This window comes from Metopolophium dirhodum, chromosome 1, assembly GCF_019925205.1.
Source record: "Metopolophium dirhodum isolate CAU chromosome 1, ASM1992520v1, whole genome shotgun sequence".
NCBI lineage: Eukaryota > Metazoa > Arthropoda > Insecta > Hemiptera > Aphididae > Metopolophium > Metopolophium dirhodum.
In genome coordinates, this window is record NC_083560.1 from 46409722 (window position 1) to 46436742 (window position 27021).

A 27021-nucleotide genomic window follows, 5' to 3' on the forward strand; every position below is an offset into this window, starting at 1 on the left:
TCGAACGGTCGTATCGGATGATGATATTATTATTATAACAACTTGCGCGAATATTGTTTTATTATTACATGATACAGCCAGGGCTCGCAAACTGTATAACAACGTTATGATTATAACGTCATATTTGACAAAAAAAAAACTATTGAAATTTGTAAAAGAAATTATAGCGGAAAGCGATAGTCAAAAATAATATTAAACACCCCACAAAGCAAAACATAACGATTAACAAAATATAATATTATGTATATCGTTGAACAAAACACAACGCAAAACGTAATTATTCATAGAATTTCATTGAATGAAATATAACTCAAAACGAAATTATTTTAAATCCATTTACTTAAAAGTTATAGTGGTCTCGTAGAAATGTATAGAAATGATAAGAATATTATATTCCGTATCCGGGCAACTACCTGCCCACATTAGTTATTAATATTATTATTAATGAATTCAATAGTTATATTAACACTGTCAACTAGATAACGATAAACGCAAAACTCGTATAACGTTTTAATTCTGAATGACGATGAACGCAAAAAATGAGAAACTTTTTTTTAATATTGTATAATAATATAATCGGTATTTTTTTTTCAAACTCGAGCCCTGATTGTACTCGAATCCAAATTTCGAACGGTCGTATCGGATGATGATATTATTATTATAACGACTTGCGCGAATATTGTTTTATTATATAGTGATAATATAATATTATTTTGTTATAAAATTACGAACCGTATAATTTCGACATGGCAGCGTATAATTTTCGAATTTCCCACATCATAATATAATATTAAATGGTACGTACTGATATGCGATAGCTGTATCTGCGACTGTATTTAGGTATTTATGATAATATTATATTATGTATAATAATATGTTTATTCTCGACGATATTGTTATAATATATTAGCCGCTACCATTGACTGTAATTTCCCTTGATTATAATGTTTTAAAGACCACGAGAGATGTTTTATGGCGGCTTAGTCAGGCATAGGGCGAAATGGGGTGGCTAAAGCGCGGTTTTTAAATCGGAATTTTAAATAAACCGTATATTATGTAATACTTATTCACGTAACCATAAATTAATTTCAAATTTTCTATAATCCTTCGAGTGTTCAAAACATAATATAGGTACGTATACTAATAGTTTTATCAAAAAATAATCAAGATACATACGATAATCGTGCAATCATTTATTTATTTTTTTTTTCAAAGAAACACTTATTCGGTTTAAGGTTATGAATAATTTATAAAAATACAGAATTGTCGTCGAAAAAAAATTGTTAAATAAAAAAAAACATCTGTGGTACCTGCATGTTGTATTTTGCTTGTATAAAAATGTAAAGTGCTACAAATACTTTCCATAAAACATTTATTTTCTTCAAATTACGGATACAGAAAACACATAAATATTATGTTGTCAATTTTTTATCTTAAACTATGCTCAAAAATTATTGTTCACAAATTATGCAAAATTTTCGATCAAGCGTTACACGGTAAATTGATAGTTATAGATATGTGCCTACATAATATTTGAGGTCAAAGACACGCGTCGTATAACATCGCGTAGTATGTTTTGTTGGTAAACCGTATACCGGGTAAAAGTACTCGACCGAAATCGGGATGGGTAAAAAGTAACGATATAAAGTTGACGTATTATACACCGGCAAACAATATTTATATGCGAATCGGTGTATCGTCGATAAGTACGAAATATTATTATGGTCGTTATAACTTATAAGTACCTATATCGGTATACTTGAAAATTTCGTAAATCATAATTTAAACGAATTAATATGCATTGTTAAAGGATACAGGGGGGAGGGGTGGGGTTAGAATCATGCTCGGTGAATCACTCGGTATAATAATATAATACGGTACTATATGTATAGGACGTCATATAATGTGCAGCGAGCACACGGAAACAGTGTTTCGGATTCAATCGTCGGAGCAATGTTGTTAGTGTATTTCCATATATTTCACGTCACATCATGTGGCATTAAATACAATTAAAATAATAATATTAAACTGTGACATTAAACAAACGGACCGTCACGACGTCGTTATTGTAATAATATGTGTGTGTGTGTGTGTGTGTGTGTGTGTAGACTAAAACGCCCTAAAATCAAAAAAAAAAACTTCTTGCAGCGATACGCTTCCATGTACAATTTATTACAGAATTATTATTATTATTTATATATTATCATATTACTGCGCATAATATTGTGCACGAATTACAGTCCGCGGATATCAGCTAGTATTCCCCAATCGCAGTCGATATGACATAAGAAATGTTGATAATGTGCAGTCCCGAGTCCGTTAAAAAAAAAAAAAAATTGTATGATATTATTACTCTCAGCGCATATTTTCGTATCATATTATTATTTTAATAATTATTGTTGTCGAAGTTAATAAAATATAATATAACGATGTTTGTGGAATTTATCGTAGCGTATGCCTATGACGTGATTATTGTTTTAAATCAAAATATCTGTCCGGAGTGTGATAATTTATTTTAGATGAATTACTTTGGATAGAATATTATTGTAATATTATCACGCAACCCGTTGATTTCGAATTTGGCTTCAGCGATTCAGGTTCTCATATTTTTGGACCTATATTTTGTCGTTTTTATACTATATACATTGCCACCTGTCGCAGTATAATACATAATATATTATTATACAATGGTTCGACGAAAAAGTTAGGTGTAGTGTATAGTGTCACTGTTACAACGTAATCAATTGGCATTTATTTGAACAATTTGTGTGTTTCGTTTAAAATTCATTGCGATACGATATAATAATATAATTATCGGAAGCTTATAGCTTAAACATTATGACGTATCGTGTTAAAGTTCTAAAAAAATGCACAACAAAACGGATTTCACAAATGAGTTGACAAAGTACAAAACCATAAAATACCCACTTACCTGTTATACCTATGATGACGTGCTTGTAAAAAACAACTCAGATTACCTATATTATGTCGTGTTTTTGAGGTTTTCCCACTCGGAGATGGTATGCGTACGATCCAAATGCCTTTAAGTAATTCCACAGGTGGTGTAAAACGATTATAATAATTTGATCGAGATACGGTTTCTATGCATATTATTATAATATTATGATATTTAAAACAGCAATACAATAAACGTAAAGGTTAATGCGATTACCTGACTATATATATACCAATAATTTATGATCGTTCGAACGGTATACCTATATAATATTATAATACCTGCGCACGTTGACATTCGATCATAAATATAATATATCCGAATTATAAATTCCGCCGATAAATATCTATAGGTACCCACGGATGGAGACGGTTTTCTACATTACGTTATAATAATAATATTATATTATGCGACGGTGTGTGTGTGTGTGTGTGTGTGTGTGTAGGTATCTACGGAAATTTGTCGAAACTCGAAATTCCACTAATGACCCACTGCTGCATAGTGACCACCATTTAGGCGTGTGTTTGTACTGGTAATAGATACATATTATTATAATATTTTAATGTGATACGCGTATGAGGGTTTATCGAAACGATCTAAACGGTCCGACAAAAAATGTAAAACAATAAAACGGTTTAATTGAATTCCGAACGACGATGCGTATACGGCATAATATAATGCGTTAAATGTATGCGTATTGCCTGCGTATCGTAACAATATAATAATATTATATTATAATGATAGACGTTTCGAGTTTTCACAGTTTTGCAGGCGTTGCCGTAACAAAGCTAGGTATATATATATATATAATATATGCGTATAATATTGTAATACATACAGTATATAACGTTATAACAAACGTAATACTATACAGGGTGATGTCAGAATTTCGTGTTACAAACATTAATCTCTCGTCGATATATTCAATAGGTAAACACAACGTAGTATAGGAAAAACAGAGAGTGTAACGTGTGGTAATAATTCGAAGTGATTATGATAATATGACAAGAGTTTTCACAATTTTTACTGTGATTTTATCGTCGAAATCGTTCGCGTTCGAACGAACAGTTGGTTATCCGTAAGTTATACACGTATAGGTACATGACTGCAATCAACACTATATAAGTACTAGTTACAAACTTGAAAATGTCAATTTATGGGGTATATTTTTATGGTACCCGATAAAATTAATAAGTTATAATGAACTCAACTTATGACTTCAAACGCCTAAACTCTAAGTATAGTCACCGCTCAACTAATCTCGCAACATTTAGTTTTTATGTCCCGTGAAATATTCCGATTTGAAATACAATACTATGACATTAAAAAATATGTATATGATTCGAAATATCGAAAATCTGAAAATCGTTGAAAAAAATCACGACGATAAAAAAAGTAAGAATTAATAATATCGTCGTCGAAAACAGTATTGTCCGCTTTCAACGACTGAACACGTCGGGTCGATCGCGTCAAACTATAATCTATCATCAACGTCGCACGAGACTGGCAATTTCGACACAAAATTCCGATCACCCTGTACACGCAAACAGCACTGGACGTGTGCGTCGGACATATTATAGGTAATAATAACCAAGGCTGGGCATTAACGAGTTAAAAAAGTTAAAGTTGAGTTTAAAAGTTAATATTATTTTAACTTTTTAACTTAACTAGTTACTTTTGGTTTTTCATTAACTTAACTGTTAACTTACTATAGTTCTTTCTTAATTAACGTGAAATCAACAAGTTAATTTTTCATTTTAATAAATAAGTTAAGTTAATTCATTTTGTTTTTAATTTTATAATATTTCACTATTTCAGTCTATTTCGTTTTCATGTCAAAAAATATGTATCGTAAATTGTTTAAAGTTAAAAATGGATATCATTCGAATCTAACTTATATGGAAATACTGTATGAAGTATTAACACTATATTATCCCATAATTTAGTTTTGGGTTGGAAAAAAATTAAGTACTCTAGCGTTGTACGAACAAATGAACTTTTTTTTAACTTAATAAAAAGTTAACAAAAAGTGTGTATTAACTTTTAACTCAACTGAGTTAACCTGGAGTTAAATCAACTCTTTACTTTTAACTTTTTGTTGTTGGTGCATATTAACTTAACTTAACTGAGTTAAAAAAAAAAAAATCATTAACTTGCCCGGCCTTGATAACAACTATAACAATGTGTATCGGACGCGAGTCACATTTAACGCTCGCCATCGTATCGCGTACGGACATCTCATAGCGGTCGTTGTTCGTTATTATTGTTACTACACACAAACGTGGTAAATCGACTCTAAACAGCGCTAAGCTCGGGGTCAACCAAAACGCGTATACTCATAATAATAATAATAATAATAATATCGTAATCACCGTGGCACACACATCCGCCGTGTCGTGTACTACACTTTGAATATTTAATCGGCTTATGGGCAGATCTCAGTCTCTACATACGACGCTCGCACACGCGCACACTGTATAACATTATTATAGACGCGATCGCCGATCGTTTACGGTTTATTTATTTTTGTGCTACAACAATATCATAATAATAATAATAATAATAATAATAATAATAATTGTTGTACACCCGATACCCGTCCGACCTGTTTGTCTGCCCGCGTTTAAATTATTATATATAATATTATACGTCCGACCGAAATTTTCAACGGACACTTTACGACGGACAACGAAAAAAATTGCGGCGCGCACGAAACTGCGCGACGACTGTCGTTATGATATTATATTACACGCTCTGCGGGTATTACAATATCGACGCGGGAACGGAAGGTAAAATCACTATTATTGTACGCGTTTATGATTTTTTTTTTTAACGCAAGTTCGTTATAATTTTTTTTTCACGCAAACGTCTACCTGCACCCCATATTTTACGTCTCATCCTATATAATATAATGTATTATAATATGCGACGGGTCGGTCATCGTCGTCGTAAACTGTCATGCCCTGCGCGTCACACGCACCCGATCATTAGGTCTACGATATGTAATATTACTTATTACGGGCAGGTGCTGCAATGCTATCTATAATACCGGCGCGGATCTAATTGCACGCGGAGAACACGCGGAAATCACAACATGAAATCGATTCGAAGTAAAACGGCGGTTGTAGGTAGTGGGCGTGCCCCGCGACCATTAGATATTTCGCCATTATTATTTTCGGCGACCTTGCCCGATGGGTACGCTATAATATCGTATTAGGTATAGGTATACGTATAATTACAGCGGCCAGCTGAATAGCATTATTGGTGTATTACATAGCATTGTGCGGACACCGCGTGCATTGGCGAGATGAGCAAATCGTATCCGACCGGACGACGAGGATGTCCTTCGTTCGGCGAGAGCGGTCACCGCCCTAAGGCCGGACGGACGCCAACGCACCATAATATCGTGCGGGTTGCAGGGGTGTCCGGGTTATAGAGGTGGGCAGTGATGGTGGGTCATGGCAGTTTTTTTTTTTATTTTCAACGCATTGGTGTGCGCCCGACCTGTATGGTTTCGAGAAAAATGGTCACATGATATTCACTATGTCACGTATTATTATCACGAGTGCCGGTTAAAATGTGCGGACTTGAACCGGTGGCTAGCAGTTGTCCGAATAATGATAAAGACCGATAAGAGTGGTTGTACGGTGGTTAACCTGTGGTTACCCTGTGACCAACTTTTGGTGGTGTTGCACAGCAAGTCGGGGGATATTTTCGATTTGCGGAGCGGAGCGACGGCGCCGAGGAGCGTAGCGACGAGTGCCGCTAGCATGGCATCACTGTACGATGTTTTTTCAAATTGGTGTCACTGGAATATGCTGGTATGGTATCGTGGTATAAACTGCCTTATCATTTTTCGGACAACTGCCCCCAACCCGACTTGAACGTAAGTCAACTCTATCAACAGATTTGATATTTTAATGACGATATAATAAATTGTGAATTTGTTGCTGCTCTTTTTCTTTTCTTTTTTCGTTTAATATGGGGGGAGAGTTTTTTTTTTTTGATTTCATACAGACACAATGCACAATGAAGACTACGCGTGCGTAGATTAGAGATGATAGTACAACGATCGCCCACTAAAGAAAAATGTACATAATCAACAAAGTATGGTCCGATAATTCAAGTCTTAATGTAGGCAACGTTGGGCAAAACAGTTTACAAAGATAACACTTATTTTTATACCTAGTCAGAAATTTGATAAATCACAACAATCGTTGGATTCGCTAAAATACTGAAAGATTAAGATGATATAATATTATATACATATTATGTTAAAATAAATACAGTTTGACTACATATTGTTATACTATACGAAAAAAACTGTAGTTGGTGAAATTAATCATATTCCGCGATTAATGTCCAACCATTATTCACGATCAAAATGTGTTTATCGCTTGATATTGTATTACATTGACCAGTGTAGGCGGTGTATAGTGACAAATTCAACAGATGTATATATTTTAATGGAATGCATTAGTTTTAAATTATGTAGACACAATCGTTATGATTTTTTTATCATCGGTCAATCGTACAGTTTTTTTTCTTGTCCAACACCGCAGTTGTAATGCGTAAAACGCACGAGTTTAAATGACTATCGAGAGATCCATTATCGTCTCATTTCAGTCGTTCACACCGTCCAAACCGATTAATTTCGTAAAATATAGGCAACAAGAATTGGCAAATAATTCGACAACGGTAATATGGTACGTAAATCGGGTCGTCGTCGGCGACGGTGTAATATCGTCAATAACCCCCGGCGTAAAATCGTACAACATCACGGCATCGCGCGCCCGGTAGGATGTGACGAGAAAAAAGCCGCTCAACGAAATCCGTGACCGAGGAGATGCGGACCACGCGTTACCGCGGTATACGCGGGCCGGTAAAAGACGGCGGATATACACCGCGTCCGCGGTTTCCGACAGTCGTGCTGCAAACGGTCACGGACGGCGACCTGCAGACGGCGAATGATAAAAATATTATATTATAACAAGATATTATATACTATAGTAAAAGTACCTACGTGGGTACCTGCACCTCTGTACAGTAAGTTGCGATAAAATATACACCGCGAGAAGAGGAAAACGCCGGAGGTGTCGTGGCGTGGGGTGGCGGGGTACACGTCGAGATTTCCCCCCCCCCCTCAGACCCGTACGCGGCACCCACCCGAGCTGCTCGAGGCTCGATAAAGTCTCTGTCGCCGAGCACTCTCGTTTCCCGCTCACTCTCCAGGCTCGCTAACTCTGTATACCTCCTCGTCGCCGCGTACAATACGTCTGCAGTCTCCGTTCTCCTCGACAGGTGCGTCCGGAACAGCTTTGTATCAATTACTCGCCCTAACGACCCGTTAATGTGCATTGTAACATTCGAATGCCGCCGCCCCCACCACCTGCACACACCGCACGCATCGTCGCACCGCCCGGCAGAGTCGTATAACAATAATACGTATATAATATATATATATGTATATATTATTTATTCTCGTTAAATTTTGTTTTTTTTTTTTCTGTTTTCCCCGGCACGGATCCTTAAATCCTCCGTTCGGAATAATTACGCGTCGCCCGCACACGCGCCTGTAATGAAAATGTGTATACGCGTGCACGCGTGTGCTGTGTGTAAAAACACTTAAAATATTACATATTATTATTGTTGTTGTCGTCGTTGTGTTGAACGGGAAAAGCGACGGTGGCGCGTTGCGTGCGCGACTCCCGCGGTCGTTGTTATCCATAATATGAACAGTCCATATACGCGCGGAAAACTGAACGAAATATCGCATTAATTATTACGACAGTGATATTATCGCTGTGTAAGCGCACGTCGCATGATAATAATATGTGATGTGATACCCGAATAATAATTAATAAATGATTAAATAATAGGTACACGCCGCGGTGTATTGTTTGTTTGAGAATTTCCCGTATACAGGCACGCGAATTTCATGTCCTGCAAAAATATGTTATGGACACGAACCGTCTGTACGGACTATACCTATGGCTTACAACAATCTATTTAGGGCGAGAGAGTCATCTATCCGTGCGTAGATAAAAACTTACAACTTGCAGAGGACTATAATACCCGTACAATATACCCAACGCGATATGTATATGTATAATATACTTACGTACGTGAAAAAAACTGTGGTGCCGGTGCCTTATTACGTACAAGTTATTGTGCATATAGATAGCGCACTGCAGTGTATAATATCATAATATAAGTTATAGTCTTGTGAACACACAACGAGCGACTTTTACCTTCCCCTCGGGGGTTTCAATATAATCACGCGTTTAATAACGGCTTTGCGGCGCATATGACGATACTGTATACATGCATCGTCGCACCGAAACCACAAGACCTCGGCGAGTCCGCCTCCTCCTGATGTGCGCGATATATTACGCGATGTAATTATACATCTATATGTACATATGCGCGCGTATAGATGGACACAATCCACGACGCAGATGCATATACTTTCGGGGCAGGTGGGCGGTAGGGGGCGACGACGTTTCTCGTTTTCCCGGGGCGTACATTATATACGATATTATTATATTATTATGATATCGTATTGTGTGTGATTCAAAGGAGGAGGAGGAGGAGGAGGAGGAGGTACGTATATTATAGGTACGCGAAAAGTGACAAAGTGCGCGGAGAACGAGAGGAACGCCCATACAATTATAAGTGTGCGCATTGACCACACACCGCGGCGGTGGAACGCGCTCGCTCTAATTTTTTAAAATTTTTTTTTTTTGCTTCGATCTCCGCGGACGGACCTATAACTGACCTATACGGCAAACTCAAAATAGGGGGGGGAGGGCGGAAGTTCGACCGTAGAGTCACTGTCAACTCTTTGCATTGTCATGATATCGCTGAAGTCTCCCACTGCAATGTTAGCTGGATTTTCTGCATTTCGATCGATATCACACAACCGCCGGTGGATGTCGTGGGAGGATTTGGGAATGAGGGGGGGGGGCTAAGTCCCGCGGGAAGTGTTCGTGCCCCTATAGGGGGACTATGAGGTTCGCAGTCTTTCAACGATACTATCTTATAATATGAATAGATTCGATATTATCACATATTATTATTTGATTATGTGTTTAATTTATTTATACATTTAGATGTGCATCTACGCTTTATACCTATGTAATATATGCCTTCATACATGTTTGAGGAAGAAACGTAGACCACGAGTTGGAGGTGAAATCCTGCTTCATAGTTATAATTTGTAAAAACGTAAAGCCCAACACACATATTTTAACATTTCAATCAAATATCCGACAGCGTCCATTGCAATATATGATATGATTCAACAGACGTCGAGACATCGAATGTATTTGGATGTCCAATGCAGGATGTACTGTTTAGAATTTTCCAGCCGACAATCAAACATCTTTATTGGTTTAGTCTATAATAATATATAGTTGATATGGTTCATAATTTTCATAAAATCATATTGTATAGAACTTCCTATACATCGTGTACCCTCCCTCTGTATTATCTTCTTGAAAATATACCGTCGACATTTATTTTGTTCATTCAGTAGAATTGAAAAAATCGTTTGTTTTTACTACGTACGATGCACACATCTCCGATACTCAGCATAATTTATTTCCCATAACACTTTGTACTATTTTGTATTTATTTAATTTAACTACAAAAATTACTGTTTTTTTTTTTTTTTAAAGTTATTATCCAAATAAATATTTGTGAAAAACAATCATGAAATACTAGTAAACAATACTTGGAACGCCTGAATAAGTATTTATTAAACAAAACGAATATCAAACAAACTATACACAAAGCATTTAGAACTTTTCCAATACTGCAAATAGCACTAATTAAATAGCATTTATTGTATAGGGGAAGGTGGGAGAACAGCCGTCCATTAAATGAAAACTCAATTATCATTTACGCAGTATAAAATCATGTTTAAAGTATTTGAACTATTTAGTAGATCAAAAGACAAAAAGTTAAATAGTTACATGATATAATGTAGGTGAAACAGAAATACAATTGTAATAAAAAGCATAAAGTTTCAATATTGAATTAACTTGTGACTCTTACGGATTTTGATCACATAATAATAATATATAATAACATACGTTTTGCTCATGCGATTTAATTTTCGGCCATCGGTAAAATTATTTATTTTTTAGACGACACCGTCGCAGCCCCTTATAATAATTGTTGTCGCCCCGTCGGATTAATTTCCGCCCCAAATAAATGTACAGGAAATGTCCGACCAGCGGCATAAAAACTTAAAATTCGACGGTGCTATATACGTATATCATATTATACAAATATTATCAATAATAACAGTCGTGGGCGTAGCTGAATATTGCATATAATAATTTGTACTATATATTTATATTATAATATTATTATGTGCTTCAGACGTCGTGACACGTAGCACACGTTGGGTGATTTTTTTAACAGTAAACTCTCATCGTATTATCGAAAACGATTAAAGCAATTAAAAATGTTTTTTTACATAATTAATTTAAATCCATAATACAACAACAGTTTTGAAAGAATTCTATTTCTTACTATTTAGCACCGAATAACGACATCATTTTTTTTATTCCATATTCCCGTAGACATTTATTTTTATTTTTTTATTTTTTTGAAAATGTTTTATTCGTCAACAGCTTGACCGATATTGTTCTTACAACTATATTCCATAGAGTCCGGATTGTGCATAATATAATGTTACGTATCGCTTTTTAGCCTAATATTTTTTCCGGCAAAAACGTCCTCTTGGCACGCAGTATTGCAGTGTGGAACGAATTATTCTCAAAACCATTAATGCATTTTGAGATAACGAATGTGTTTACTGTGAAAATAATCGCCCCGTTCAACTGCGGTGCATAGTTGTTCTCGAGTCGATGACGATGTCCCATGCACAAAGGCCAGCCCGACCGCTGAGCTGTGAAACAGAAACCGACGAGTCGATGATGACCTTTTGCCGACTGTTCGCATTGTCTCCGCCGTAGATTCACAATATAATTTAATATAATATTATAATGTGGGTAGGTCGGTAGCAGATATATATAATATTATGTTATACCTACTTCGTCGACCGGGCCCGCCGACAAACGAAACGCCGATCGTATCGCGGCGGCTGTTCTCGAGGAGGAACGATCGCCGCGGTAAATGTACAAGTAGATACAAAGAACATTGCGTTGTTATATTATTATAAACGCACAATAGGTGTTTTGAAAAAAAAAAAAAAAAATGCTTTAGAGGCCCTCGATGTCGAACAGATCTAAAGTTAGCGAAATTACGGATGGATAAAAAGATAACAATATGAAACTTTCAAGTAGGTACATATTGTAATCGTATATTATTTGCGGTTGAACATAATAATATAGGAAAATCGGCGTAATACAAGGGAAAAATTTTACGAAAAATTGTTGATCGTATCGTCGTGAGTTTAGTTCAAAAATAAAAAAAACTAAAATCGATTGAAAAGTATAGGTTGGTATCTACATATTATTATTATAATTTAAACGTTTATGTCAAAGCCGATAAGTGTTTATTCGAATCATCGATATCTCCAATCACATCACATCGTAACACCTTAGCATATCTTTAATAGGTTTATGCAATATTTAATATTATTACCTAGTATTCCATATTATGAAGTTATCTGCCAACTACTTATAGTACCTATATATAATATAGTGTGTATATGAATATGTAAATTTACCTTCCTCGACAACTTTGCACTGTTATTGAATTGTTGTTCGTAATAACATACCTATTTAACCACATGACAAATTACAATTTTCATAGAACTGGTGAATAATTTGAAATCGTTAACGGCATACCAGTGACCCATATTTGCACTTGTCATGTCTGCAATAACTTTATGCAGTACAATATATAGTATTATGCACCAACTTATTTGGGAACGCTCGTGCAGGTATACAATATAAGTTACAAACGTACAATAGGTAATAACAGTACACGGGAAATATATTTAAAAACATCGTAGTCGATATTACCATATTTTAGTGATTATAAGTTATAACTATAAATTATAATAATATGCTTTTACAATGCAGTTTTATTTATTAATCATCATATAGTTGAACTTACTATATATAAATACGTGCAATGGATATTTCTAATGGTTGGGATAAGTCGCATGGTCGTACTTGATTATATACAACCTGCAGCGAGACCGACAGTAATACATATAATCATTGCCATAGTGCACCACACAAATAATATGCACATGGAAACTATTTCCGAAATGTTTGCGAAGGGCAAAATATGTTAAACACATTTTTTTTTAATAAGCACACATATTTCATGCACATAAGTGTAGTCAACTAACAATAGCTGCTACAGGGCTCGGAAGTTGTAGAAATTGCATATAATATGTGGTCTATAATTTTATCTCGATTTATAGCAGAATTATCCAGCTAGAAACAGATTGTTTATATACGCAATGACGAGATATAAAAAGCTAATATTTAAAATGTATATTTTTGCATATTTCGTGTAAATGTGATTATTTCTTCGTAGTTGTCATGTTTTTATGCACATTTGAAATTTCCTGAAAAAAATTCTATTACCTTATAACCTATTTTAATTAATTATTCGCTAGTTTTTTCAATTTTTTCAAAGATTTGCGCAGAGTGGCGAAAGACACATTTCCCCATCAAAAAGCATTTTGATGATGCCATATATTGTGTTTGTGTGGACATACTTATGGCGTAATATTATTTTTGTCCGACCAGTTGTTCATTGCGCCGCTCTTATAAAACTAAACCTATATTATATAGTTATATTTTGAATCAAAAATAAATAAATAAATACCTATCAATAGTAGTATAATGTTGGTTATCCGAGTTATTTACTTACCTGCCTGAATTGCCAGCTAGGTTACATTTGCCTTATCGATCTCGACTTCTGTATTAAAATAATTTAACTCCCGAGCCCCACGACTATAATATATTATAATAGCCAATATTATATCGTTATAATGTACACAGAGTGTCCCAAATGCGTTGCACCATCGGTGAACCTGAACGTGTAATCGGCGCGGATCGCATATTATTATATATTGTACAGTACGCGTAACAATATATAAATCAGATGTTTATAACACCTATAACGCCCACCTGCAGTTATCCACAGCATCGGCGGACACCATATAATAATATTATAGCGGTAAAGTACGATATTATACGTATGGGTGCTACGGCGGCGGCGGCGGTTCAATACCGTTTTCGCAATGGCCTGCATCGTATAATATGATTTTCGTATTAATGTCCTCGGATGGGCTTCGAAAACTTTACGCCTATTAACCTATATTATGTTATTATTATACCCAGTATATCGTTCGAGGAGTAATCATCAACAATCAAAACACAACACTCTGCATACAGGTATACTTGTTCGTACACAATATATTACTATAGGCATATTATACTGTAATATCATACCCCCCCCCAGTCGTTCGTTCAAGATACACACGGACGAAAATCAATAACATACGGAGTTCGTGTTTGTCGCGTCGGAATAAAATTGTATATCGAATTTTGATATTTTAAGCATTAGATTCCGAGTGGAGCGATGAATGTTTTGATGTGTTATCTATTATACACATCATACATCATATTAATGTAATGTATTTCGTGCGTCACCTTCTTTTGGAGCAGCACTTTTACTGCTCTAAAAAAATATTTTATCAAGACATTTTAATGTGATCACAATATTATTTTGACAAAATTGGATATTTAATCGTAAGAAAAAAAGATTTGTACCCGATGGTTAAATTTTCGAAATACCTATTTAGATTAATTTTAAGCTATTGCCTATTTCTACCGTAGTATAACTACTTCCTATAGTATTAACATAAATCACTCTATTATAATATAGTAGCAATATAATAATGTAATTAAATAAACTTATTAACCTTACTGACGAGTATAATATATAACCATATAGGCATACCGGTTAGAACCGTTTTTCGTATGCAATGATAATTATTTTCACATCCAATACCGTAATTACAATGATGGTGTGCATTATAGAGTACTAGACACATAATATTATAATGTACAGAAGAGAGGTTATACCTACAACTTGCTCGCTTTTTCGACTTGAGCTTGTTTTGCTTCAGATTTCATTTAACGTTCAACATATCGAGATCAAATAAATGTGAATAAAATGTAACGTAATTATTTTTGTAATTATTAACTAAATACATCACTATCAAAATAAGTTTTTCAAACATTTTACTCAGAATATAATATACGGGGTCAATTTATTGAATATTCCTCTTGAGAATAAACACATTTTTTTTTATTGTTATAGTTGTTACAATTTGGATCTCCCCATTAATATTGATATCCCTACATCTGTTGGTGGGTGAGCACTACGGTATTGGCTGTTGTACAATTTGTGGAAGTTTTCTGGACCGTTTGTTGTTCTATAATCTATAGATTTAATTTATTTTCTTAGTTATATACAATTGTGAAATTCGAAAAATTTGGCAACGTCTGACAAAAACAAAATTAATTTAACGTGCGGAATCGTGTTATGAAAAAGGTCCGATAAGCGCCATATATATTAAGTACTCGGTTGTACTTAACATACATTATTGTATATTTATATATAAACAAAAATACACTTGACAATAACTATACAGTCGAGAGAAAATATAACGAGTTCGCGACGTTGGTTCAAATGTATGCTCATCAAACTATCCTTACGAGCTATGAACTAGCTCATAATATTCGAAGTCAACTTTCCAAAATTTGATTATTTCCGACGCAATATAAGTCTTATAATCCTCACCATAGTGTTATACTTGTATAAATGTCTACTGTAAATCTCGTTAAAGGTGCACTCGGAACATCGAACATTTTTCACTAGGCGGCCTTTTTATTTTCCTTTCGTGTTTATGCTTTTGAAGCTTTTCCACCCGCAGCTTTGCCGGTATATTATTATACGTAATAATAATACAATGATTGGATTGCGCGTCCAACGGTCAGACCAGGTTTGCAATACGATATACAATTAAAAGTCTATCGCAGCGCACGATTCATTTAAATTCATTCCCACCCCTATAAGTTATTAGTGTATACCTGCAGCTCTATAATATATTATTGTTTTATTTTGCACCCAAACGAATTCAGTGGGATTTCAAACGAATAGAAATCATATAACTACGTCGAATTAACCGCCCGACGTCGGAAAAAACACATTTTTCTGTCGTTATAATATTTTGTTTTGATATCACGACGTCGGCGCGTCACGCACAAATAACATTTTTTTTTTTTTTATACTATTATTGTGTTACAATAAAAATATTATAAGTATAAATACGGAGTGCATACCCAAAAATGTAGGTACAGGTATACGACCACGCGCCAATCGGTTGTTAAAAAATAATAATAATATAGGCACAACATCCGAGAGAGGTTTTTGTTTTTGAGATATCGTTTTTCATAATAATAATAATAATGTACATCGTAACACAACAATGTATAAATCGTCACGGCCGTAAGTGCACAAATTGCAGTGTGCGCCTGTATAAATGTATACCTACACAATATACCTATATAATATTATACTACTTTTGGCCGAAACACGCTTTCATGCTTTAAAAGCGGATAACGAATTTGATAATAACGCTTAAACGATTCAGTGCGCTGCAGCAACGGCGTCGTGCCCAGACAGTGCCCTTCGTCGTTGTTCTTCACCTTGTGCAGGTATATAATATAATGTGTAAGTATACTGCACAACAATATATGTATATATATATATCGTGTACGGGGCACGAGACCGGGAAGAAATGATTTTCCATTTTTTTTTTTTTATTTTTTTACCATTATTATAACTATCCGAACGGCACCGGAAGAAAGACTTTACGTAATATTGTTATATATTATTGTAAGACGCAGTCGGTCGTTATTGTTACGATCGCCGTCATTGTAGTACTCGTATTGTTGTCGGCGTTAATAGACGGTAAAGTCGTCGAATTAATGTGTTGTATTATAGCAAATAATAACATATTATTATAGACGCAGTCGTCGTGAAAATATGAGGTGCGAGTTTCGATTTCGCAGCGAGCGGCACCATACATGCGCCATACACCTATATAGGTCCTATACAGCCCGTATAATATATTGTACTCTATACCGCGTGTCCTTGAAGTTGACCGCCAACATTCAAAATCTTCGATTCAATTTTTCTCAATTTTTCTCAATAATTAGTTAGTCATCATCATTTGTAAGTATAGGTATACGCAAATCGGAATTTTATGAGCTCTCTTTTCACAAAAGCTTATGTCGCGGCCTATAACTTCTTCGAAATCTGCCGGTCTTGTAATTTTCTAGTTTTTCATCGTGCCAAAATGTTGTGCACAATTTATAATAATAACTCTTGTCAGTAGGTTTCTTTACATTATAATCTGCTCGCGCCACACCATTCACGCTGCAGTGGCACCCACCCATAGCCGCGAACAAAAATGAAATAAAATATAGTTCGAAGTCGTATTACGTATATTATACCTATTCTTGACCTGTCCGCATTTAGCCACGTAAGTGATAATAATAACCCATTAGTATATCGGTCCAATCTGACTTTTTGTCTATTCCCATTCTATCGAGGAATCGTGATCGAATTAATTAATGTACCCTACAGGACTGTTGAATAATTGACATCCGCAAAGTCGACCCTGCAACTTAATTCAAAGATTTCTCGAACCATGTCCAGAGTTAGCAAATAGTTTGCAAGAATTTGCAAGTGCAGATTATGACGGATATCAAAGATTACATCAAGTTGCTGTACTTTTGTAACTATTACTCAACCGTAACATTATCTACATAATAATACATTTATCGCGCATTCGTAAACGGGCCACGATAGAAGTGATGAAAAAATACTGCGACTTGAAGTCTATAAATGGTTTTGGTGACCCTGTTTGAACTAAATTCTACCGGTCAAAATGTCGATCGGACTTAGAAAACCGAGTGGTTTTAACGAAGAAGAATAGTCTGAAATGAAACGTCCAAAAAATAGTTCAAACAACGAACTTGCAGTGGTTGTGGCGCCAGTGTATTCAGCCCCTTAAATTCGTAGCCCGTAGGTTTCTGCGGCTCATAAACGAACGGCATTGAGTTCCCGAAAATTTAAAACGGCATCAAAGGATTGATGACATCGAAACAACAAGCAAATGTGATGAACCGACTCAATGAACCTATATTGAAGTTGAAGACTCCCAACTTACGTCGTTTCAAAACGTGGGAGGAGTGTTATGGAAGGACATTGGCGGGTCGCCCGTGATTTTGAAGGGCAGTTGCCCGATGATTTAAAATGGGTGGTTGGTGAGTACTGGATTTAGTGAGAAATTGTAGTATAAGACTATATAACTTCATCTAAAAATGATATTTAATAAGAATAATAACTTCAATAATAGTTAGAATTATATTAAGTAGTGAAAAAATGAATTGCCCGATAAAATATTTCACTTTGCCACGTCACCGACGAGTGAAAATATAAAATAACGTCACGCAGTTCACTGTAAAAGAGATTATTATTTAAAAATGAATTAATGTTTTCAGCTTTTCTTCATCTCCCTTCCGCACACATAATAATATTATATTATAATGAATAGGACCGCCAATCAGCAACGGACCACCCCGGTATATACGTGTGAATAACGGGGTAGGTACCTATATATATATATATAATGTAGCGTGCACAGAAGAAATTGTGCAAAAAAAAAATTACGATGCCGAGCGTAAACGCGAGTCAGACTTTAATAACATGCGGTCCACACACAAGTCACAATTAGTCGATCTCGTGAAACAGACGAGACGATACCTATTTATATAATATATATATGAAGCCAGACACCGCACCGGTGCAGTGTACATGCGGGACTTATATACACGTATATAATAGTACCTACACGCGTATACATATATATGTATAATTCTTTTACTTAGTTAAAGGGCGGTGAATGGGAACAGATCTATAAATGCCGGTCCGAGTTAGACCCCGACCTGACGCCGGTAAACTATAATTAGCATTCATGTGTGTGTGTGTGTGTGTGTGTGTGTGAGTGTACGGTGCCACGACAGACGGTGGAATAATATTATATATACGTACATATTATTATTATACGCGTATAAAAGAACCTCGTTGAGGCAGCGCACCCGGCTAAACCAAATTAAATATCGTACATGTACTGTAGGTACGTTATATACACCGAGTGAGTGAGTGAGTGAGTGTGTGTGTGTGTGTGTGTGTGTGTGTGTGTGTGAGTGTGTGAGTGTGTGAGTGTGTGTGTGCATATACCAGTTTAGGACGAGCATTTAAGCGGTTCACCGCGCGGACACACGATCGAGAAACGAGACGTAGACAATTATTATGTATGGGCACTCGAGGAGCCGTCGCGGTCATATATACGAATTATAATATACGCACACGCCCGCTACACATGTAATAGGTTTACTCGTACGTACGTAGTAATAATGGTACATAGCAATAATAGCAGCGTGCCTATATTCGGAGCACTCCGGAAGGTCAGCTTCCGAAGAAGTCCGAAAAAAAATAAAACATATTTTTTAAACGCTTACGATATAATATTATATAAACGGCCGAGTCGATAAAATATTATATCGATGTGTGTGTGTGTGTTTGTGTGTGTGTGTGTGTGTGTGTGTGTGTGTGTGTGTGTGCGTTTGTGTATAATATTATGTGTGATACCTAAGCTCATACGAGCGTATATAATAATATATGGGTATAGTGTATGATGGGAGGTGCGCGTGGCACTTGTCCGTGTCGAATGGATAATACTCGACGACGGAGACCGTTTAACCGGCGCGCCATATTTATGAACCGACAGATATTCAATATAGGTACACAGGTATAATATAATGGTCGAGAACCCGAGATAGTATCGTTATTATTATTATTATAAAATATGTCGAGGCGACTAACAACTGTGTTATTAATATTAATACAATATCGTGCAACACGGGTAGCCGCCACGACGTGCTGCACCTGCATCATGATATACCTGATAATATTATATTATATTATGTTAAGCTCTGGAATCGTTTGCAGGAGAGATTCGTTTTCGTCGTCGGGACTTCGACGACTAAATACCATATTGTAATGTAGGTATCAGACTATGATGATTCAATAGCGGCATGTACAATTAATGATTACGTCCGACGACCATAATAATATCATTTTAACATTTTTCCGCAACCGAGTGTATACAATGTAAGCGATCCCCTAGGAACATCAATATAATATTACACTTGCATTATTCAGAGTTAGAGTGGAGATTCTCTAACGTTTTCTTGACATTTTTCAACTTCATAATATGCACAAAAAAACAAAAACGCACATCATTGTATGCATTAAAATTTAAACATGTACATTTATCAAACTCATATCACGTAAACTGCAATTTGCTCAACTACCGAAACATTCCACCCCTGCAGAGCGTTCACACTTCGCCTTAACCGTGTCCATGTGAATAATATGAGCTGGATTGTAATATTATACGATCGTGTCGACTGTCATTCAAAGACAAACGCGAGATTTTGTTTGTATAAAAAAAAAAAAAAACGATGCAATACGAAATATTATTATTGTTATAGTATAATATAGGTTCATATATTGTAATCAAATATAATACGAATTCACTCGGTGACATATTTTTTATTTACTTATCCGCTCGTCCGTTTATTTACAGTTTCGTAAATGACAATAATCGTGACAATTTATAATAGTGCACACAAATACATAATATTTTACATGTGTTGACATCAAAGTGCTCAGCGTGTATCTACCTTTCCCTACCCACCCCTTCGACTATATAATACCGTACGTAACACAATCACGTTGCTCGAAACGATTAATGAATGTATTATTATAACAGAGACAAAATACATTTTAAATACATTACACACACACATTATTGTAATTAAATATAATTCACGCGTTTAAGTAGAAGATGCTTTAAGTGCATCGCAAGAAGTATATTTCAAAAAACAATTAAATATTATGACTTTACTTCAAAAATATGTCTATACGAAAACTTTCAAAGTCTAGAATTTGCCTGTATAAGTTTTTCTTTAGTTATAATATAGTACTTATTAACATTTTTTTGTGCGATGACCGATGTTTAAATACTTTTTAAATGAGTGTACGCAAAGTCTACGGTGAACGAATCCTTATGAAATCTAGCATCAAACTTTAGGGACCTAAGATAATAAGGATAATTTTTTTAGTATTCTGCTGTATACTACATTTTTATTCGCAGAATATATTGTATTTTAAATTCTTAACGATTGCATAATATTATTATCATATTAATAGTAACGCATATCAATAATACGAATCTGATGTACGAGAAGGATAATAATCTATTGTGTTGCGAAGACAAATAAATAATTATGTAAACATGGAATATTTTTTTAAATACACTCTGTACACTCTATTGGACGTGGATATATAATAATATGTACATTGGTATCCTCCAATACGTGATTAAAATAACAAAACGCCCGGTAAAAATACAAAATAAACAAAATCACGTGTTGACACAGTGACGCGTACGCTCGGCACACAAAATACAAAATAATAATATATAACAATATCGAGTGCACACACAACATTGTATATGTGTTATAAACCGGCATATGTGTATTGTGTTTATATATATTTGTATAGAGTGGTTATTGTTTGAAAATTGGCAATTGTGTAAAATCGAAATGGAATGTTTATCTCATTAAATCAAATGTTATAGGTGGGTAATACTTATATTATTATAATGTGTTTCTCGTTTAGCGAGTTGTCCGAACTGTGCTATCATCATTATGCATAATAATAATATAATATTATTATTAAGGTTTATGGTAAACGCATATATAATTAGCAAAACAAGTGCACACACGATATCTATATTCTATACATGTGGCTACATCGTATTATTATATTATTTGTACGTTTCATTCGGTTACATAATAGATATTATCTTACGTAGGACATATTACGAGAGAACGTTTCAACGGAGTTTTCAAGGGGTTCACATAGGCAACTCTAACGACTTTTCTAGAAAAATGGAAATATTATATCATTTAAATAATAATATCAATTTCGAATACTCGGGATTTTACATATTTACAGGCGGGATTCAGTATACCTAATTACAGTTGATGGTTGGTGCGTAATAAATTACAAGATGTATAATTATAAACCTAGAATTCTAATTTAGTAAAACATGTTGACACAGATCGATTAGTACCTATAGGTATAATGTTATAAGTAATATTATTATTTATAATAACTTAATACTTATTAGGTGGTACCACTGCATATAGTGCAATTTTAGAGTTAAAACGCGCTCATTAATTATTATGAAATCCAAAGAGGTTAAAAGGTCTGAAGTAAAAAATATTCGTTATTGAATATTATAATATTTAGTACATTTATTTTACAATTTCCGTTAACATCCATAAATTTTGTTTTTCAAGCACTATTTTGATAAACGGCTGATCTATCCGTCTATATTCCCAAAATATAAATAAGTGTTTTCCTCTAAATCTAAAACCATTATAAAAACGTAACCTAACATCCGCGCTCGCCACTCGTCACCGACAATTTACAATATTACCTACGTATTTCTTTAATCAAGATTACGTACCTATTAGGTATTAACCATGCAATAAATGATTGTGCAACACCGAACACGCCGACCGTACGAGCCCTTTTCATACGATTAGTTGTTATTAAAGTTTGCTAAAACCTAGTGTTGGTGTTTTATATTGAGTTTTTTTTTCTTCATAATCTCGTTGAATACTTCCTTTTGACGAACATTTATCCTAATTTGTTATTAAAATTACAGCAGACAGGTCCAACATCACCTCCTCTCTTTACGCGCGAGCGCATGTTTGTGTGTGTGTATGTGTGTGTGTGTGTGTGTGTGTGTGTGTGTGTGTGTGTGTGTGTGTGTGTGTGTGTGTGTGTATGTGTGCGTGTGTGTGTTATGCATAACCATGGTTAAACTCTTGTCGACGAAAAAAATCCTGGCTGGCCGCGCGCCGCGCCGTCCCGCCTGTTGAACGTATCGTATAATATTTTTTTTATTTTCGTTGAACTATTATAATTCGTACTATTTAAACGATTTAAAAATTACAATCATTATCGTTAACGCATGAGTGACATTTTACATACGTAGAAACAAAGTACTCTCGTTTGTCATATTATTGCAATTAATACTATTCAAATTTAATTAATAGCCACACTACAAAAAAGTTTCGTCTAGTGTAGAGCCGTTATTAACTTTTTGATTATTAAAATTATGCAGTTATCTATATGGCTATCTAGTTTCAAAATAACTAAACTAGTGCATACGTGCAGTAGTGCGAGCGCTATAGTATTATTATTACCTCATTATTTCTCTGCGAAATTGCAATCGTCGAGAGAAGGTGTAGATTAAACGCGTACAGGATACAGTTTCTACTCAATATTTTATAAGTGAAATTTAAAACTAAGCACTGACATGCGTGGTATTACGCACTGTTGTAGCAGTATTCTATGATAATACATAAATACATAATAATATAATATTATGATGGATAATAAATAATAATGCTTATGGACGGCGTGAACGTTATTTATTAAATTGTAATAATTGTGTGTACCTAGGTATATCAAAATAACATTGTTACGTATAGTTATAGGTATACCTATAATAATATAGTAACCCAAATTCATATAAGTTATGCATTGTTATAAATGTAACCGTCGTATAAAACTAATTTTATGAAAACTTTGTCATAATAATTGTATTAATATATATTGTCGTATTTTCATATTGATTCATATTATTTTCATATTTTTATCATATATTATTTTCATATTGTTTTCATAAAATTAAAATTTTACAATAGCTTCAAAATATAATATTGTGTTTGGAATGAGTGGAGAATTATTATAATATAGATCAATCCCCACGTAACTTGTTAATATTGTTACGATACCTATATGGTGGGTAAGTCGTATGTGCTTGTAGTATGCCTAGACGTATTGCGTATACTAATGAAATCGATACGTTTCTCTGATAAATATAAACTGCCTTTTAAAAGAAACTAAAAAATAAAACCGTGTTTTTTAATTTAATTTAAATTTTAAATCTAGCTGGTATTAATAGGTTATTATTTTACTACGTAGTTTCAACAACATATCGTTTTTCTTGCTCCGATAACCCACGTTGTATATCTAACGTGTTGTATCTCCCGTATCGTGTCAGATTTCATTTACTGTCGTACCTACCTAATGAATATGAATATCAATTTCTTGTCAATAAATGTTAAAATGCTCGTTGATTAACCACAAATTATTGTTTATATTTTGAAAATCAACCCGACGGTTTATAATTTCGAATCTATACGCTCTATACTCGTTTTTAGGTTTTTTCGTCTATTCAACCCGAAATTTTTCATCCGAATAAATAATCATTCACAACGACTAGTTGGTATTTATTATTTATATATTTAATTTTGTGTGATATTATAGAAACACGCATAGGTAGGTAGGTAGGTGCAAAGATTTATATCAGTAGAGTAAACGATACTTAACAATTGGTAGTAGGTACTGATTATGTTCCATGTACATATTTTGTGTCTAGACAAAAATGACAATATACAACACGGGTTGCATAAACAATCATACTTAGCATTTAATGAATCAATAAAATTAGCTTATCATGTCTCTTACACACGATTTAGTGGCTCACGGTTGGATCATTACATTTAATTCATTTTGAATTAATCAATTTTTATGCAATCGGTCATTAATATAATTTATATTAATATTGTCACAATGTGATAATATAAATATAATTGTATTGTAAGAATATTATGATAAAAATATTATGTGTCTACGATAAAATTCAAAAACAAGCAGAATGAAATTTTCAAAGGTTCACCTGGGCAACTTATTGAATAGATTTAAGTAGATAAAGGTGGGCAGCTACCTATTCCCTGTACAGACGTTTTGATATCATTGATTGATTTTAAATCTTAGTTGTTATCGTTATAATGAGATATAGATACTTAGACTACCGTAGCAACTTGCAGCCTCGCAAGGTGGCAGAAAATGAGCAGTTCAAATATCAAACGAGTTTTCGATAAGTATATAATAACTATTTTGGGATAATTCACAACACGTATAACCCTGCAGCGATGTACACACTTTAGTTACACATATTAAAAATATATAATCACTGATCAGATGATGTTTTTGTCCGTCAACAAAATATTAGGTACATGTATTAATTAATTCAAAATAATATATTATATAGATATTATACCTATTCCTATTTAATTGATTGGTAAAAATAAATATATCAATAACAAATAACGTAGGTGAAGTTTATTTAATTACAAATCCTTTTTATTCCGAGTTGCATAAAATAATCACTAAACATCAATAGTGAGCTAATGGTCCCTTAAACATGATTCAGCGGCTCATTCATTAAATTTTAGCGAATCGTAAAATAAATGTATCAAATTTTTTTAAGCAATCCGGCATGGTTGGGCATCAACTATATTTATTATACATTTATATACATAATAATATACCATCACCAAAATTAAAAATGATTGTCATTTTGAATTTCCTTATGGGAAACTCAAATAAGTAAATTTAAATAACATCAATACTCTCGTATATAATTGCATATCAAAGGACTAAATTATTAATATTTCCTTTGTAATTTTTTGTATTTTATAAATTTCGTTTGAATTACAAATTATCGTTAAATATTAAAATGCAATTATTTAATTTTACGAGTACGCGTTCAACGAATAATCCCCAAATTCATTAAGATATTATAAATTATATGTAATACACATTACACACGTAGTAACGCGAATGGGTAAATATATTTACATAGGTATTATGATATCATATAATAATAGACGTAGCGTTCTATCCGTTACTTCGATGGTTTCAAAATTACTTTTATTCGATCTGCGCGTGAAATCGGGAAGAAAAAGGAAAAGTTGAGCGCCGAAAACGACTCGGGGGAGATAAAAAATATATACGATTCATAAAAACGAAATCGACCGGCGGGGGGCTCGATCGCGTCTCAACATAATATAATATTATTATTAGTGTGTAGGTGCTAACACATTATAGTATTAACAAGGCCCCAATACAAATTATTACGATATTCGATGGACTCACCTGGTTGACGTGCAGACGTCGGCGGACAGCGGAGCGACAACAGTCGTAGCGGCGGCGGTAGACGAGTATAATATATTATTATTATAATATAATAATGTGTGGTACGCGGAAGAGTCTATAACCGAGTCAGCGGGACGACGAAAAGTTTTCCGGGTCGTTCCGACGGCCGTCGGTGATCGTCATACTACTACCGCGGTTATTGTTCAGGGGGTTGGGGGGAGGGAAACGGCGAGACGGAAAATCGAAAAATTATTTTAAAACAAAAAAACAAAAAACAAAAAAAAAAAAATATTACGAAATAATAAAATATCGGAAAATGTTTCGCACGAGATAGGCGGCGGTGGCGGTGGCGGCGGCGGCGGCGGCGGCAACGAGGCACGGACGATCAACACGCGGCGGCGTCACGCGTACGACTGTCGCGACCGTCGGGAAGGGACTGCATTCCAGAAGCCGGTAGTTTGTTGGCGGCGGCATCGGTAGTCGTAGCAGTGGCGGCGGCGACGGCGGCGGCGGCGATTGACGTCGGATAGGGTTGGCGGCGGTGGAACGGAGAGGGGGGAGGCGGCGGCGGCGGCGTGTCGAGATATACGCGCGCGGCCGTCCGGCGTTATAGTTGCCGACGCTCCCGATAGGGCGGACTCCCGCCGAAGATACTGGTTTTAAAATATTATTATTATTATAATATACCTGGTCGTCGTCGTACTTGTTACTCGTTGTTATTATTATTATATTATTATTACCAGTAGATAGGTATAGGTATATTATTAGGTGTATAGTTTTTTTTTTTTTTTTTTTTTTCCCCAAGTAAACTAGTCTAGCGACCGAGATTTGAGAGG

General features: G+C 34.7%; 1 protein-coding gene across 1 annotated transcript in view; it reads right to left on the reverse strand.

The window, feature by feature from the left end:
- Positions 1-26600, reverse strand: part of LOC132934433 (irregular chiasm C-roughest protein) — a 244080-nt gene extending 217480 nt beyond the window's left edge. The window contains exon 1 of the mRNA XM_061000733.1: positions 26186-26600. The gene's annotated coding sequence lies outside the window, so the exon portion shown is untranslated. The remainder of the gene's footprint in view (positions 1-26185) is intronic.
- Positions 26601-27021: the final 421 nt, after the last annotated feature.